The sequence below is a fragment of the Hetaerina americana genome, unplaced genomic scaffold (assembly GCF_022747635.1).
Source record: "Hetaerina americana unplaced genomic scaffold, ioHetAmer1.1.p SCAF_8, whole genome shotgun sequence".
Taxonomy (NCBI): domain Eukaryota; kingdom Metazoa; phylum Arthropoda; class Insecta; order Odonata; family Calopterygidae; genus Hetaerina; species Hetaerina americana.
The window spans coordinates 719,368-734,931 of NW_027287427.1; the positions used below are offsets into that span (position 1 = coordinate 719,368).

The 15,564-nt window shown below is 46.1% G+C and overlaps 1 protein-coding gene across 3 annotated transcripts in view; it reads left to right on the top strand.

The window, feature by feature from the left end:
• Mob2 (MOB kinase activator 2) overlaps positions 1–15,564 on the top strand; it is a 171,809-nt gene that overhangs the window by 109,958 nt on the left and 46,287 nt on the right. The window lies entirely within an intron of this gene.

Sequence of the window (15,564 nt, forward strand, 5' to 3'; positions counted from 1 at the left end):
CGCCGTTCCATTTACTTATAATGTGTACGTGACCCCTTGGTTGCCGTGAGGGCTTCGCGCGTGGCCCTGGGCAAAAGTCGTGACAACCGGCCAGACTGTCATCTCACATAGGAACGCCAATTGTTGAGGGGTGGGTGATTGATTGATTATCCATTCGTATTTACTTGATCGGATTCAAAACACTCGGGAGGGAAATTTGGGCGGAAGGAGAGGGGCGAGGCGCTCGTTCGGAGAAAGTGCGTGGGTGGAAGGAAATCCACTGAGTGAGTGGTTGGCCGTTGGCCGGGTCGAATATTTCCGGAACTCCGGCCCGCCCCTCAGCGAGTGTTCATTCCCGCTGGAGACGGAAGCCTTTTAGCCCTCGGGGGAATTCGCGTCTCCAGTGAAAAATTGCCATCGAAATTCAGCAGCGAATTCTTTTCGTGGTCGCATTTCATTCCCAGCGTCCTGCTTTCTTCCGTTTTAATACTATCTTTAATTTTCCCTTTTTTTCCATGTTTATATTTTTGGCCTTTTCCCCGGTCCAGGAGTACACTCTCTCATTCGCTGCAGCGGGAAGTGTGTCGCGTCCGTATTGTCAGTGCGATTTTCATTTTCACGTTGTTTTGGAACGTCTTTCAATTATGAAACGTGCATCTGCGTCGGTTCACGGATTATTTTGTGCAGTCTCTGTTAGACAATTAGCGTGATGAAGGTAGGAAGGAGGTCGAATATGTGTGCAAAACATAAATGTGTTTACTGTAGTGTGGGGTGTCAGGTTGTCTTGTTAGATCAGGCCAGAAAATGTGTAGAGGTGTTCAGCTGGTGTCCGTGCACAACCTGCCTTGAACGATTGGCTAGCCAAATAAAGGAAAAATGCAAACTAGCTACTGTATTCGGAATTTAATTCCGGAAGGAAATAACTGAAAAACATAACATTTTCGTGCTTAAATAGGTGGAATCCCTTCATGTTGAGGGTAGGGAAAAAAAACTTTGCCATTCCACGTAAAAAGGTTAAATATTTTAAACGGCCATGGTTTCAATGCGGCGCTTCATCGTCAGGGGGTATCGAATCAAAGTGCTGAAAGAATTTGCTTATTTTAAAATACTCCTGGGCCCAAAATAAATGTACGTTGATATAAATGTTCTTTTATTCACGTAAAAATTATGCAAACAACATCCCTTTTTAACGCTTAATGCTTGATATTTGGCCAATTCATATTATGGCTAGATGTTGCCTTAGCAGGTGGTTTATTTACATTCACTTCTTGCCATAGCTTTCTGAATTCCTATTTAATTTAAGAATGAACAAATTTCTATCCAAAATAATACTCCTTCTTTATTGCTATTTTTATTGTTCATTTTTTCTGCAACTAAATTATAGCGAATTATTATTGTAGGTAATCCACCGGTTAATGTACGTTTTGATTGGACCCAACAACCAAATAGTTAATTCTCTTGTCTCTCTATGCAAAACAACCCAACATTAGATTAGCCTCTACAACGAAGTTCCGTTTCATCCCTTCCTCCATTCATTCCGTCCAATAACCCTATCCTGTATTCCTGCCCCTTCCTGGTTTGACCAACATTCTCCTTGAAAGCTTCTTTACCTATCGCATTTTTTCTCCCTATGTCCCTGCTACTTTGACCTTTTTGGTGCAAAACACTTAAGAGATACATAAGGTGTTCTACATGCTCTTCTTTTATCCCTCCTGCTTTAAAGTTTAACGTATCTATCGCTCTGAATTGGAACATTCACTCAGCAAAGCTTGCAACTCCTTGGTTGACTAACATACTACATAAGTTAGTCATCAGCGAACCTACCTGATTTTACGAATTACCCGCCCACTTTCATTCCTACCTCCACTTCTTACCATGCCTCTTTAATCATTTCTTCTTTAATCATTTCTTCTTTAATCATTACTTTAATCTACATACAGGTTGAACACCACCGGTGATAATGGGCAACCCTGCCTTACACCTCTTCCTAACACTGCCCATCCGGGCTCCCCGTTCCCCACTCGCACCTAAGCAGTCTGAGACATGTACAGGTTGCGGATTAGCCTCCTTTCCCTCCAATCTATTCCTATTTTCTGCAATATACTCATTAGTTTTTCCCAGTTCAATTTTTATATTCCTCTCTAGTGGTCGTATTACTGCAATGGCATCCGGCGTGCCTCTCCCCTTCCTAAACCCAAACTGATCATACCCTAAGGAATCATTTGCCCTACTCTCCATTCTTTTGTTGATGATCTTGAGAACCACTATAGCTGTTTTCCAAATAAAAAATTGTTCGGTAGTCCTCACATGATGTAACCTTTACTTTTTTCGGATTAGGAGCTAACACTGATCTGACAGTTTTCCGGCCTATTCCCTCTGTCATAAATGCTATGGATTAGTCTATAAATAATCTTTTTCTCATATTCCCCTATACCTTTAAGTGTTTTCCCAGGTATGTTATCTACCCCCACGGTCTTGGTTGATTTTAATTCTCTTCATCTACTTCATATTCTCTTTCCATGTCGAAGCTTGCTGGCCTAAGTTCTTTACCTAACAGTTCTTCTAAATACTTCCATCTCTTCTGGATTTATTTTGGTTCAACTGATATTTTTCCCGAATTATCTCTAATTTTTGACGTAAGATTTTCTCTTCTTACTTCCCGATAGTGTATTATAGCGCACCAATTTCACCTTTCCTCGGAAAACTTTCCATGGCCTTGCGCTGCGTCTTCCTCATTGCTTCTTTTGTTCTATTTGTTACCCGTCTAAATTTATTATTAAAGTTTTTGTACTTCCTTCTACCCAACTCTGTATTTAAATTCTTCCATTTCCGTCTCTCATCTATCTTTCTAATCATCTCATCCGTGGTCCATGGTGTCCTTTTCATATTAACAGTTCCTATAGTTTCTTTTGTGTCTTTGGGCATATATTTTTTTATGTATTCCCATTTTTCCTCGAGATTACTCCGCTCTTTAGTCTCACTCAGGAATTTCTCCACAGCCTGCCGTTACTCCTTCCTTGTTAATCCACTCAATATATCCACGTTCCATTTCCTAACCCTCCGCCCCTGCATTATTTTTTTGAATCGGACGCTGCACTTCATGACTACTAAATTGTGTTCCGCAGCTTCTCCCGGGAACCTGGGAACGGGAAAGATGGGAGGAGAAGGACGGACGTTGTAAAGAAAACCGGCTGGTATTTGTTAGCACCGTCTTTGAAACCCATAAAAGTGGTGACGTACATGGACATCGCGAATAAATGAAGTGAGGTACCAGAATTGATTTTAATTCTGACACAACACATGTACAGAAATTGCATGAAGTTAGCAAAAAGTCATTCAGGAGTAGACATCAGTACTGACCATACTCTAGTAATAACCGAGTTCTGTGTGCTGCTGAAAAGGGCATGGAGAGGAGGTGAACGAGAAAAATTGGACGCAAGAAAGCCAACGGAACCAGGAAAATCTGAGGAAATGGGAAAACTGTTAATGGTGAAGTTTAAAGCCGAAGAACTGTGAGAGTGTAAGAGAAGTGATGGGGATGGAGAGAGGAAGTGTGTGCGTAGATGAGCAGCTGTGGGAGAGCGTGGAACAGAGGATGGAAGAAGCAGCAAAAGAGGCGGTTGTTGTAAAGAATGGAGGATGAAATGAGAAAAGAATGCATCGAAGGAGAGATGCTGGACCAAATGGAACTTACGAATGAACTCAAGAGGAGAAAGGGATGAGGCCCAAGGGAAATGTACGAGTTCGATGAGATGAGGAAGAGAGAGAGAGGGAAAATGTGAAGAAGATGGGTAGTTACTGGAGGAGGCTGGGAATGTGAAAGCAGGAGGCAAATGGGAAATCGTGAGGAACGCATTGTAAGGTGATGCGATCGAACAAGCGGAGAGCTCGAGGTATTTGGGAAGTGTCGTCACTGAAGACGTATCCGGTAGCAAAGAACTCAAATGAAGAATAGCCATGGGGGAAGAGGGATTCAATAAGAGGAAGAAGGAACCACGGCGTGGACCTTTGAAAAAGGAACCGAGGAAGAGATGGGGAAGATGTTACATCCGGAGTATTTAATGTTGTACGGAGCACAGGCGTCTGTATGTAGACTTAGCGGAAAGATGAAGGAAAAGAATGACAGGCCTTCGGAATGTGGACGTGGTATTGGACGGAAGGAAGTAAGAGAGTGGGAGGATGGGGTGGAGAATGAGCGAGGTGGTGCTGGGAAGGATTGGAGAGGAGAGAGGATTGGTGAATGTAATCGAGGCTAGGGAGGCTAATAGGTTGGGGTTGATTGGCATGAGGAGGGAGTGTCTGTTGGAGGGAATAAAGATGGGGGGACCGAGGGAGGAAGAGTTAGGAGGGTAGGCTGCGAACCAATGCACGCGTGCTTGTAGACCACAAACAAAATGACCATCAGAAGGACTCCTGGTGGCATGTGGACACATGTTACTTCCACATGCCACCAGGAGTGCTTCAGAAGGTCATTTTGTTTGTGGTCTACAAGCATGTGTGCATTAGTTTTCGGCCTACCCTCGTATTATGTAGTGTTGAGCATGGTTGTTAAAATTGGGAAACAATGCGAAGAAATGAAAAGAATGGCTCGGGAGGGGAAGACATTAGAGAGGGGGGTCACTGATTGAGTGAGCGGCGCGAGCGCCGGTGATGGCTCTCCTTTAAATGTTCCGGTGTGCTCTGTCCTTTTCGTCTTCATCGCTGTCATGTGCCTTCATCTCCTCCTCTGTGGCTCTCGGGTGCTGGAGTGCGCCAGTGGCCATAAGGACGCCAAGGCCCGACCTCCCGAGAAACGGCCGAAGAAGGCGGAAGACGGAGCCCCCGGCGCGGTCAGCGGCAGCACCACGACCCTCACATTCGCTCTGGGTGTGACTTTTAAATTTTTAGTTCGATAATGAATGCGATTGAATCCGCACTTGAAAGTTGAATAAAAGTTGTAGTAGATGGTACAAGTGTATTTTAAATCAATCTTGTGCGGATTTTGGTGTGGAAAATAGGCGCCACTTCAATCGATGTCATGACATTTGCCGTGTGAAATATCTTATTAGGAAGTCATCTCCGACTGAATGCATTACTTTAAAGGAGTTAAATGCATGTTGAAGTGTCGCTATGGTGATTAATTTATTTGTGAAGCGCCTTGATTTATTTAGAAAATATTTTTCTAGCCCTACGTGATACCAGTTTGGCTTTTCTTGCAGCGGCAAAGGCCGAGATTCACCCTCGAGAAACATAACTTGTGTGTCGTCCCTTATATGCATGGCATGCAATCTCACAGATTAGTTGAGAATATTGCGTGCTACCACGTGGGTTACCACATGGTAAAGCGCCGCAAATGATGAGGACAATCTTGTATGCGTGGCACAATATCCCTTTCCTACATTTCCGTCGCTGCGAGAAGAAGGCTTGTGGAAATTGCCAAATGCCGCCGAAATCAATATTCGATGGAAAAACTCATCGACCCGTCATTCGTGCATTTGTGAGTATTGCCAAACTCGATTCTTCACTCGTGGACGCGGGCGAGATATTTTGGTTCATATTATTATGCATTTATGTATCTGGGCCGACGCCCTCCCCTCCCCCCCGATTGCCTCAATCCCGCATCACCCCTCCCCAGCATCATTTGGTCGCCGGCCGGGATGGGGGAGGGGCGCCCTCCCGCACCACGCGGTTCGCTCCATCGCTGCACTCTCCGTGGGATGAGGGCAGGCGTGTTTCTTGGAAGCGCTGCGTAAATTAGCTTGTGGGGGATGAGAAGGGAGTTGAGGGTAGTGAACCACCTTGTTGTAATAATGTTGTAACAATAGCAGCGATGTTTGTGAAGAAGGGGCTATTGTCAATCGTGCTTTACTATGGATCGGAAACTGGGTCGCTGTGTCAAGAGCGAGCTTTGGAGGCCTTGGGGATTTCGTGGGATCATGGAAAAGAATGGGTGGAAAGGAAAAAAGTTTTGCGAATAGTAGAAAGGGAAGAGAGAGGGGGGCGTGGATTGGGCGAGGTGGGGGAAGGTGCCGCGTTGGGCTGTGCGGGCAGCTCTGGTGCGCAGTGTCTGTTTGCATCCGTCCATCGAAGCCCTGGCGTCCACTGCGGCGTGTTTCCGTTTATAAACGAGGGAGGGATGCCTCGAGTCCGAGCAGTTTTTTAGTTTCTTAATCATTGTGCTGACTAATTATTCAATATAGTAGCACTGACCTGTATAATGGTATGTAGATTCGAAACTATCAAAACATTCGTGACATTTCGAAAAATTTCAGGGCAACGTAAGATTGACGAGTTATTCTATGTTTTCAAGGAGTTGATTGTATTTAAGATTGTCTGTATATCTATTGAAATAGACTTTATTTGCTTAGCTTAAACATGTCAAACCAAAGCGAAAGGTAACTGCACTCCGTCAAAAAATTCTGCTCGATCGCCACCTCATCCGTTCCCGCGTATTCCTGGCTGCGTTTACGCGTATAAATGAAGACCTCTGGGTTTACAAATGGTGAAAATTACTTTGAATTTTGCATTGAAATAATTAAAGGCAAGGTGTAGAAACAGAATTCAGAGCTTTGTAAAAAATATAAAATAGTGTATTATCAATGTGTAGAAAAATATTTCACTTTGGCGCATCGCACGTAAATCCAAAGTCTAATATTCATACCCTGAATCATGTATTGTGTGCATTCTGATGCATTGACCTCTCCCCAGGAGATAATAAACAGTAAGAATTCATCTTCATAGTGATGTTCACCTTGCCTACGTGAAACTAAGTTTGTCTTAATCAGTTGACTTTTTTCAATAAATCTTCACATGCTTACAATTTGAGTTTGCACTGGCTGCTTGTGCCGCTGTGCCGTTTTTGCTTTTCCTTTTCCTCGACCAGCCTGGGCGGTTGCTGCTTTCGGCAGTGTTCACTTTTCATTTATAGTCCTCTTAAATTTCTTCGATTTTCGAACGTCACCACCACTAGACTACTAATACTTATCTTGCTGAGCATTCCCATCATACTATCACACCTAAGAGCTTTGCTACTAGTAGCCCCATCTGTCACAGTTTCCTCTAACTCAAAGGGCTTTCATGGGACATGGTGATGGTATTCAGCAAACAAAAGGCCTTTGGTAGATTGTATAATCTGGAATGAATGAATCTATTCCAGAAACTAGGAGTAGATTGGAGGGCCAAGAGCGTGTCGACCTGTATACGTATGTTTCGACCACTGAGGTGCGAGTGGCGGAAGGAGAGTCGGGGGGAGCAGTGTTGGGAAGAGGGGTAATGCAGGGGTGTCCATTGCGAACTTGTGAAAATGGCGCGGGGGGAATTGGAGATGGGAATGTAATTCGGTGGAGGATTGATGAAATCAGTTAGCCATGGGGATAATCAAGGGATAGTTAATCATTTACTCAAGGGAGCACAGTCATTGCTGAGCGCATTATGAAATCAGAGTGTGAAAACAGTCAATATAAGGAGAAGGGGCATAAGGGGAAGAGTTGCGTAAGGCATAGAAGCTTTCACGAGGAGGATGGAATTGTTGACAAGGGACATCGAGTGAGGATGTTAAGGAAGGGTGTGAAGGGGGATGGAAAAGGTGTAGAGGACGGAAAGGAAAACAAATGAGGAAGTGATGGGAATAGCGAATGGGGAGAAGAGGGGATTGCTGGGAGAAATAGAAATAGCCGAGAAATATGAATGCAAAACATTTAGAGAGGCAATGGGGTATTGTGGACTGTGATAGAGGGCAGGCAAACGAGGAAGGAGAAGGAATAGGATGGGGATGTTGGACGGGATGAAGATTGATAGATAGTATGTAATTTGAAAAACGGTTTAATGCAATGTGGGGTGTCATGTCTTGTCTTGAAAAGCGAGGCTAAGAAATGTAGGTGTGTGTGTATGCATGTATGTATGTGTGTGTGTGTGTATATATATATATATATATATATATATATATAATTATTAGGTAATCTAACGGTTAAGGTAGATTTTTGGATGGACAAAGCTCTTAAATAAATATTTTGTGACTCCTCACAAAACACAAAATCCAGTATCCTACTCTACATCAAGTCCCTCTTCATCTCTGAGTACCTTCTTCCTCCCTTCATCCCGTCCAACATCCCTATCCTGTCCCTTCCCTTCCCTCGTTTGCCTAACATTCTCCCCTCTATCACAGTCATCAACATCCCACTGCCGATCAATACGGCCCTCATCCATTTTTCCTGCCTCCATAGGATTGCTCCCAACAAACCCCTCTCTTCGCCCACATTACCAAGTACTTCCTCATTTGTTTTCTTCTCGGTCCATTTCACCTTCTCCATGCTTCTCCACACCCACATTTCAAAAGCCTCCAATCTACGTATATCCTCCTGCTTCAATGACCACGTTTCCGCACCGTACATAGCTACGCTCCATATCAAAGTTTTTACGAGTCTTTCCTTAACATCCTTACTCAACGTCCCCGTCATCAACTCCCTCCTCCTTGTGAAAGCCTCTTTGCCTAGCGCAATTCTTCTCCTTACGTCTACTACTTTGACCGTGTTGGTCCAAAACATTTCCGAGATATGTAAACTGTTTTACCTGCTCTAGTTTTTGCCCTCCTATGTTATTGTTAAGCTTAGCCTTATTCTTTCTAGAAAATCGCATAACCTTTGTTTTATTAATATTGATTCTAATCCCATACCTGTCGCACTGAATTTCCAATTCACTCAGTAATTCTTGCAACCCCTTGGCTGACAGAAATACCACAGTTCCTTTCCCTGTTCCTTTCCTGATTATGGTTTCCCAGGAAGACCTGGTACCCGAAAAATCACTTAAGCTTCGGTGGAGCTGCAGGTGCCCAGAGTGCCTTGCCCGGGAATCGAACCCGGAACCCTCTGGCCAGCAGTCCAACGCTCTACCCGCTGGACTACTGCGACCCACTATCATCGATATATATATATATATATATGTAATATCACCGAAAGATACTTCGGTAAAACTTATCATTAGCTAACTTGTCCCGCAATGAGCTGCCCTTCTACGACATCTCGCTGCTGACTTTGTTCCTTGCGAATTGTTTTCCAATTTGATAACGATGTCGACGTCCTCAGCATCTACATGGTTGTAAAAATATAATATCGTCGACGGCGACAGAGGAGCCTGCGTCAGCTGCACTGCTGTCGCATCGCTACCACGCACGTTGGTCTCCGCTGTCGCGCGGCCTTAATTCCGCGCCGTTGTTGGCAGTGCCGGATCCCCTGCCCCGCCCCCCTCCCCCTCATTTTCCCCCCTTCTGCCTTTTTCGCCCACTCTTCCCTCCTCTGCCCCCCTCTCCTCCGTTCTCTGGGGGCACCGTTTCCGTGTGCCTTACGGAGAGGGCCGATCGAGGTCTCTTCCCTTTGGGGGGGGGGGGGGCGCGGTGGGAACACGCCCGCGTGTGCCGTTGGGAGTTGCCTCGCGCCCCATTTTATGTATTTCTGGGCCGGGTCGCCGTAGTCATGGCATTAATGACGCCCCCATGACTGCCGCCGCCTGCGAGCCAAACTCTTCGAGGAGACTCGTCTTCCTCCGGGAGCGGTTGCTGTCGACGTCCGAAAGTGACCCACACCCCTCAGTAAAGCCACCACTCAAGATTGTCAGTCCTCGTAATTTGCACTCGCTTAGTCTGATTGGAAATGGCGCGGCGCTCGGTGCTTGCCCGCATTCATTTCACACCATATGAATTCGAAGGTTTAGTGTTAATTTATTGCCGTACGCTTTTATCACTTAGGTACAACCTCCGAGTCGGTTTGTTTTGTGGAAGGAATTTTTTTGCCAATATTTCGTGTTGAGCAAAAAAAGTTTTGCGTTTGTCATGAATGCTTGTTGTTGTAACACAGTGACATAGGACAATAAAATGTTGCGCTGTGGTGGACATCCCGCTGATTCGCTCTACGTGGACTGAGTTCGAATGAATCGAAGCCACCGTAATGGCATTTCGGAGAAGGATACTCTCTTCTTTCGCTTCTCTTATTCGGCCGTACGACATTTGCACTTCATTTTCGACAGCAACCTCCACACACAGTTGCTCTTATGCCCGAGTCGACGTGCTTTATCCTAGAAATCAATCGTAATCAACTTCTACTTTTGAAGTAGGTGGCCATGGGCGTCGACACCGCCGCGCCCGACTTTTAAAATGCGTCTAATTGCCATTGCTGGAGTACGAGAAATTTTTAATTAATCCTATTGAGGTACTAGGTTTCTCGTGCTGTTACTCTCCTCTCTGTAGCAATTCTTTGGAATTCTCCGAGAATTCCCAATCGCGCGAGTGATCTCCATGAATCTACCCTGGAAAGCTGACTGGTGTACTGGTGACGTCTAAAACGCTCTTCATGTTAGTAATGCTGACATCCGTTAGTCCAGATGGGCCCGACTCTAGTTTTCATGTAATCGTTCTTTTAGAAATGTAAACATGCCGTAAGAAATCGGTGCGGTGCATCTACATCTGCATAACACCCCGCAAGCCGCCGCAAGGGCGTGTGGCGGGGGGTGTTAGGAGTAACAAAATATTTATTTAATTTTTCCGGATCTTCCCAGGAAGATCTGGAACCCGAAAAATCACACAGCTTAGATGTAGCTGTAGTTGCCCAGAGAGGCTTTCCAGGGAATCAAATTAACTCTTTAGTTAGTAGTTCAACGCATTACCTATACATACGAGAGTGATTCGAAAAGTAAGGTCTCCTTTTTTAATGAGAAATCAATTTCATTCTCAACTTGGCGTACAGCGTTGGAAAGGCTGAGCATCTAGCTATTTTTCTACATAGTTACCTTGACAATCGATCATTTTTTGCATCCTTGTCCATTACCCGTGAACTAGCTTATAACCACTTGCAAAATCAACACGTACATGCAAAACTATAGCCACTGTTCATGATACCACGGCGTATACATTAATGCAAAACTCCTTTTTTTCTACTCGCATGCAAATAATTTCTACTAAAATCTAACAAATAATTGTGCCTTAGGATGCAGTGAGAAATATAGATGATATTCAATTCGTTAGTTCTAAAATGGGGAAAAATAACACACTGAATGCCATTTAAAGTTATAATCTGTTGACGTATGTAGCTTTTTGTGTTTGACGTTCGCCTCTTGGCATTTCGTTTGTTTTTGGTGTCGTTTGATTGAATTGGCTTGAGAATTGGGCACTATTTAGCCCCTGAGCCGTATCACGCCTCGCTCGCCAGGCCACCTGCAGAGAGGGGCGGCATGGCACCCATCCACCCCATCTGTGCTCCCCCTCCCCACTCCGGGTCTCCGGCGATTCACTAGGGAGAGATGAGTATCCATCCCGTGATTCTGGCCGGTCTGTCAGTTTCCTCTCTCGCAGGCGGTCACTTCAGAAGTCCGATCATCGAAGTAGCACGATTCCTCCCGGGCTGGAGGCTAACTCACTGGCTTCCCACCCAGAGGGCCTGGAGGGTTCTGGAGGTGGTGGACATTTTCAGTGGTATCCTGACGAGCTCTCACTTGAGTTAGTGCACCGTCCGTCGGATGGGACGTTACTCCATTGACCCCTTGGCGCCTTTCGTTTAGAACAGGTCAATGCCGCCACCGAGTTTCCCTCTACCCTTTATGTATTTATGTACCCTGCAAGCCTAACGCTAGGGTATGTGGCAGGGGGTGAATGCACTTGTCTAATTTTTACCCGAGCATGGCTCTTTCTTCTCCCCCATCCATCCCTAATGGCGCAGATGGCCTCCGCTGTCGGTCGCCTCCTCCCCTACTAGTACTATTACTACTAGGATGCCTATCTAGGTTAATTCCTCCGAGGGCATGGTCTGTTGGCTGCTATCGGACGCACATGCCCTCGTGTAAAGAACTGCGGATGACCGTCCAGCGCTGTTCTTCCGAGTTTCTCAGTAAAAGCAGCGCTTTCTGCATGCTGCAGTGAAACTCGCGGAACTATTTAGAGATGAAACTCTCTCCCTCTCGTGCGTGCCCTACTTGATCCGAGCGATAAGCGTGGTCATTTGTGGAGCCGGCGGGGTAACATCCTCGTCTGCCAACCTAGAGGTCGCGGGTTCGATTCTCGCATTGGTGGTTTTTCCTCCACCTAGGGCTTGGGTGTATGCAATGGTCATATTGTTATATCGATGTTCAAAGTCCGATGTACAAAGGTTGAAGTGCTGATGTCGGAATAATTCAAAATTAACAAATAATTTGTGAGCGGCGTCCTCTCGTGATTCGCCTTCTGCAGTGGCGAGCGCCGTCGTGCCCTCGAGCGTCGCGCGGAGGGTGCGAGGGCGGGGAGGGCGAAAGGTCGCGGTCGCCCGAGGGAGTCGACCTTCACGGCAGTCCGCGGTCAAAGTTCACCCGCCCCCCTCTCTCTCTCTTCTGCCAACGGCGCTTGGTGCAACACTCGCGCACGGAGACGAAGCATGTGGCCTTTGTGTCGAAATCCGAGCATACGAGTTCAATCCAATAAATACGCGAACTGAGGCCATAAAAACTGTATTTTGCAAAATGTCGATTCTGTCCCCTTTTCAAAGTGTTCTCCATTCGTTGCTATGCACTTATTCCATCTTCTTTTCCACTGTTGAAAGCACCTTTGGAAGTCCTCTTGGCAGTTAGGCTTTTTAATTTTGCCGTCGTTTCTTGCTTTATTGTGTCCACATCTTCCCAGTAATGCCCCATCATCACATTTTTGCATCTTGGAAATAGGAAAAAGGCGCAGGGGGGCAGTCGAGATGTGGCGGATAAGGATTGTGATTGAATCCTTTGCCAGAAACCGGTGAACAATCAATGCTGAATGTGCAGATGCACTGTTATGATAATGGATCCATCCATCGCATTGAGTCAATTTGGGACGCCCGTGACGCCCGCAATCTCTCTCAAACGCTTGCGAACTGTAAGGTTGAACTCAGCATTTACGGTTTGTCCTTCAGGAGGAAATTTATGATGAGCAACACTTTCGACATCAAAGAAAACAAGGAGCATGACTTTGATTTTCGATCGGCTTTTTTTTTGATTTTTTGTTTGATTTAATCCACTTGGAAACGGATGTTTTCTTAATAGAGCAATATCACCGCAAACTGCTGTCGACATTTCAGTAATTTCTTGACAACAATTTACCGCACTTCACCCAAACACTTGATGTTGATTCGTTGCTCCGTGATTTCGTCAATTTCCTTTTTCGACAAACAATAAATACAAAGGACAACGGAAAGTGACATCGTGTGATAACACCAAATCGTACGCTGCAATAGTAGACACCGCTGCCCTCAACACTCAAAACGCGGGCAGCAAACGAGGGCGCACTTCGCATTGCGAAGAATGTTTGTTGGCGTCGGCGTGGCAATGCGTACAATCGTCGTCACATTCGTAAGTAATCAATTATCCACAATTAATGTACGCGCCCGCACAAACACACACACAGACTCAGCAACGCTGATTGGAGGTGATCTGAGTTCGTCGGAAATTTGAAAACGGTGCGTCCTCTTGTGTGTTAATGTCTGCTTTTTGTGTGGATTGCGTGTGTGTGTGTGTATTAGTGAGTGTTTACGTAACACATTTCTTTATGGAAATTGGAAAGTTTACCCAATGAAATGTTTGCAGTTTCCACAGCTCCGTCGCTTAGTATTTACAAGCATATATTCGTAGGAAAAATGTTATTCACCTTTCCTGCTGACCTGTTAGTATGTCTCTGTGTGCGTGTTTATCTAATTATTTCACCATTTTGTCATGAAGGCGTTCGAAATGGACAGAGCGGAAGCAAATTGCGTCATTCGGGTTGACTTCCGTTCTAATGCAGACGTTGACCACGATCGCCACTCTTTCCTTCGCCATTTTCTGCTTTTAAAAAATTCGAATATCTTATCTACTACCAAGAGTATCGAGAACTGTCACTGAGCTCTCAGATAGCTACTTTCATTCTTGAAATATTTGAAAAAATAGACTTCCGAAATGATTCGTCTCCCATTGAACGTGCACGGCATGTTAATATTCTTGTGGTCGTGGAATTTCAGCGCGTGAATAATCTGGACAAGTTCTCGCTTCGTTTTCCTTGTTTTATTTCTACAGATGTAGATGTAACTTGGTGAACCCGAATGTTCTAAGTAAGCGTGTGTAAGGAGAAATACCGAGATGGGGGGGGGGGAGGCGTTACTGAAGGCCGTGGTAGGAGGAGGCACGGAGTATGAACAATTGGCTTTGCAGACGCCGTGAAGGCAGGCAAAGGTTACGAATATATGGAGGAGGAAATGATGTAACGCGTAGAAAGAGGTGTTTCGCGACGCGTAGAAGGCGATAGGCCACGGACCGGCGAAAACCTGCCTTTTAATTAATTGGCCGAACATAATGAGTGGAATGGATTGAGCATTGACAATTTATGTAGCAGTTTGCGTGTGAAGAGTGAAAAGTGACCCAGGCTATGAAGACATGCGATTAGTCGTGCCCTGCAGAAGCGGCGCCTGATCCGATGCGTAGCAATCCCAAGCCGACAGTGGTGACCTCGGGAGAGAGCGCTGAAAAGTACGAAATCACGCCGCGGCAACCATCGGCCTCGATTTGGGCCGTCGGCACTCGTTCGCGTCCGGCGGGGCGCGCCACCAACTCCCACCCCCCCCCTCCCCCCGCCGCCCCCGGGAGTGAGTGAATCAGGGCCGCCCCGTTGACGCGGGGGCGGCGGGTTGAGTCACCTGGGGCGGGAGCGAAAGGGTGGGAATTTCGCATTTGGTGCTCTTCGCTCGCCGCGGCGCAGTAGTTCCCCTCCGCACGGGGGAGGGGGTGCGATCCCCCCCCCCTTTGCGATTGGGAGGGGGCAATCGAAGGAAGGCGCGCCCTCCGCTCTATGTATATCTACGTATTTTCGCTCGCACTGCACGAGAGAGTACCTTTCCCCGCTCCCAATAGTGTCAATCATCCCGAGCGATGTCTTTTGTTTGCGCACAGCCTGAGGAAAATTTAGTGAAGACGTGCGGTTGTCGTCAGAAATACTGTTGTCGTGAGGGGAAGGTGTCAGGAGGTCAATTTCAGGGCAGGATATCAATTCAAGGGCGCGCATAAATATTCGGCTGGCATGCCTCATTCGATTGAGGAAGAAGATTGATGTTCTTCGAGGGGGCCTTGTCACAAGGGAGGTAGGTGGTGGCGGTGGCCAGGGAGGCAAAATGGCCCGGGGCGTTTAGTGTGGGATGGGTGACGACTGCGGAAATGGAGGTATTTTTTATGGCGCGTGTCGATACGAGTTTTTAGTGAACGGAAGTGGTAAACGTATTGTTTTGTAGGAGGATGTCGAAGAACGTGTATTGTAGTCCGAAATGTAAAATGCGAAAGATATCGAGAAAGAAGAATTGAGATTTATAATATTGGAGTATAGGGTTTCATTTCCGTTGGCCCAAGCGAGGAAGATATCATATTCGTTGTAAATGTTACCGACCCGGGAGAGAGGGGCTGGAGATTGTGGCCTTGGAGGAAAGTATTTTCGAGGTTGACCCTTTAAGAGGATGGTACGTATGTAGAAAGGGGTCTTGTGGGTTCCTTTAATCCGAAGGAAGCGTTCGCCGTCGGAAGTAAAGGCGTTTTTGTGGTGACTAATACGGACGATCGGATGAGCAATCTGTATAGGGATGCGTGGGATGGCCGCCAAGGTCTTTT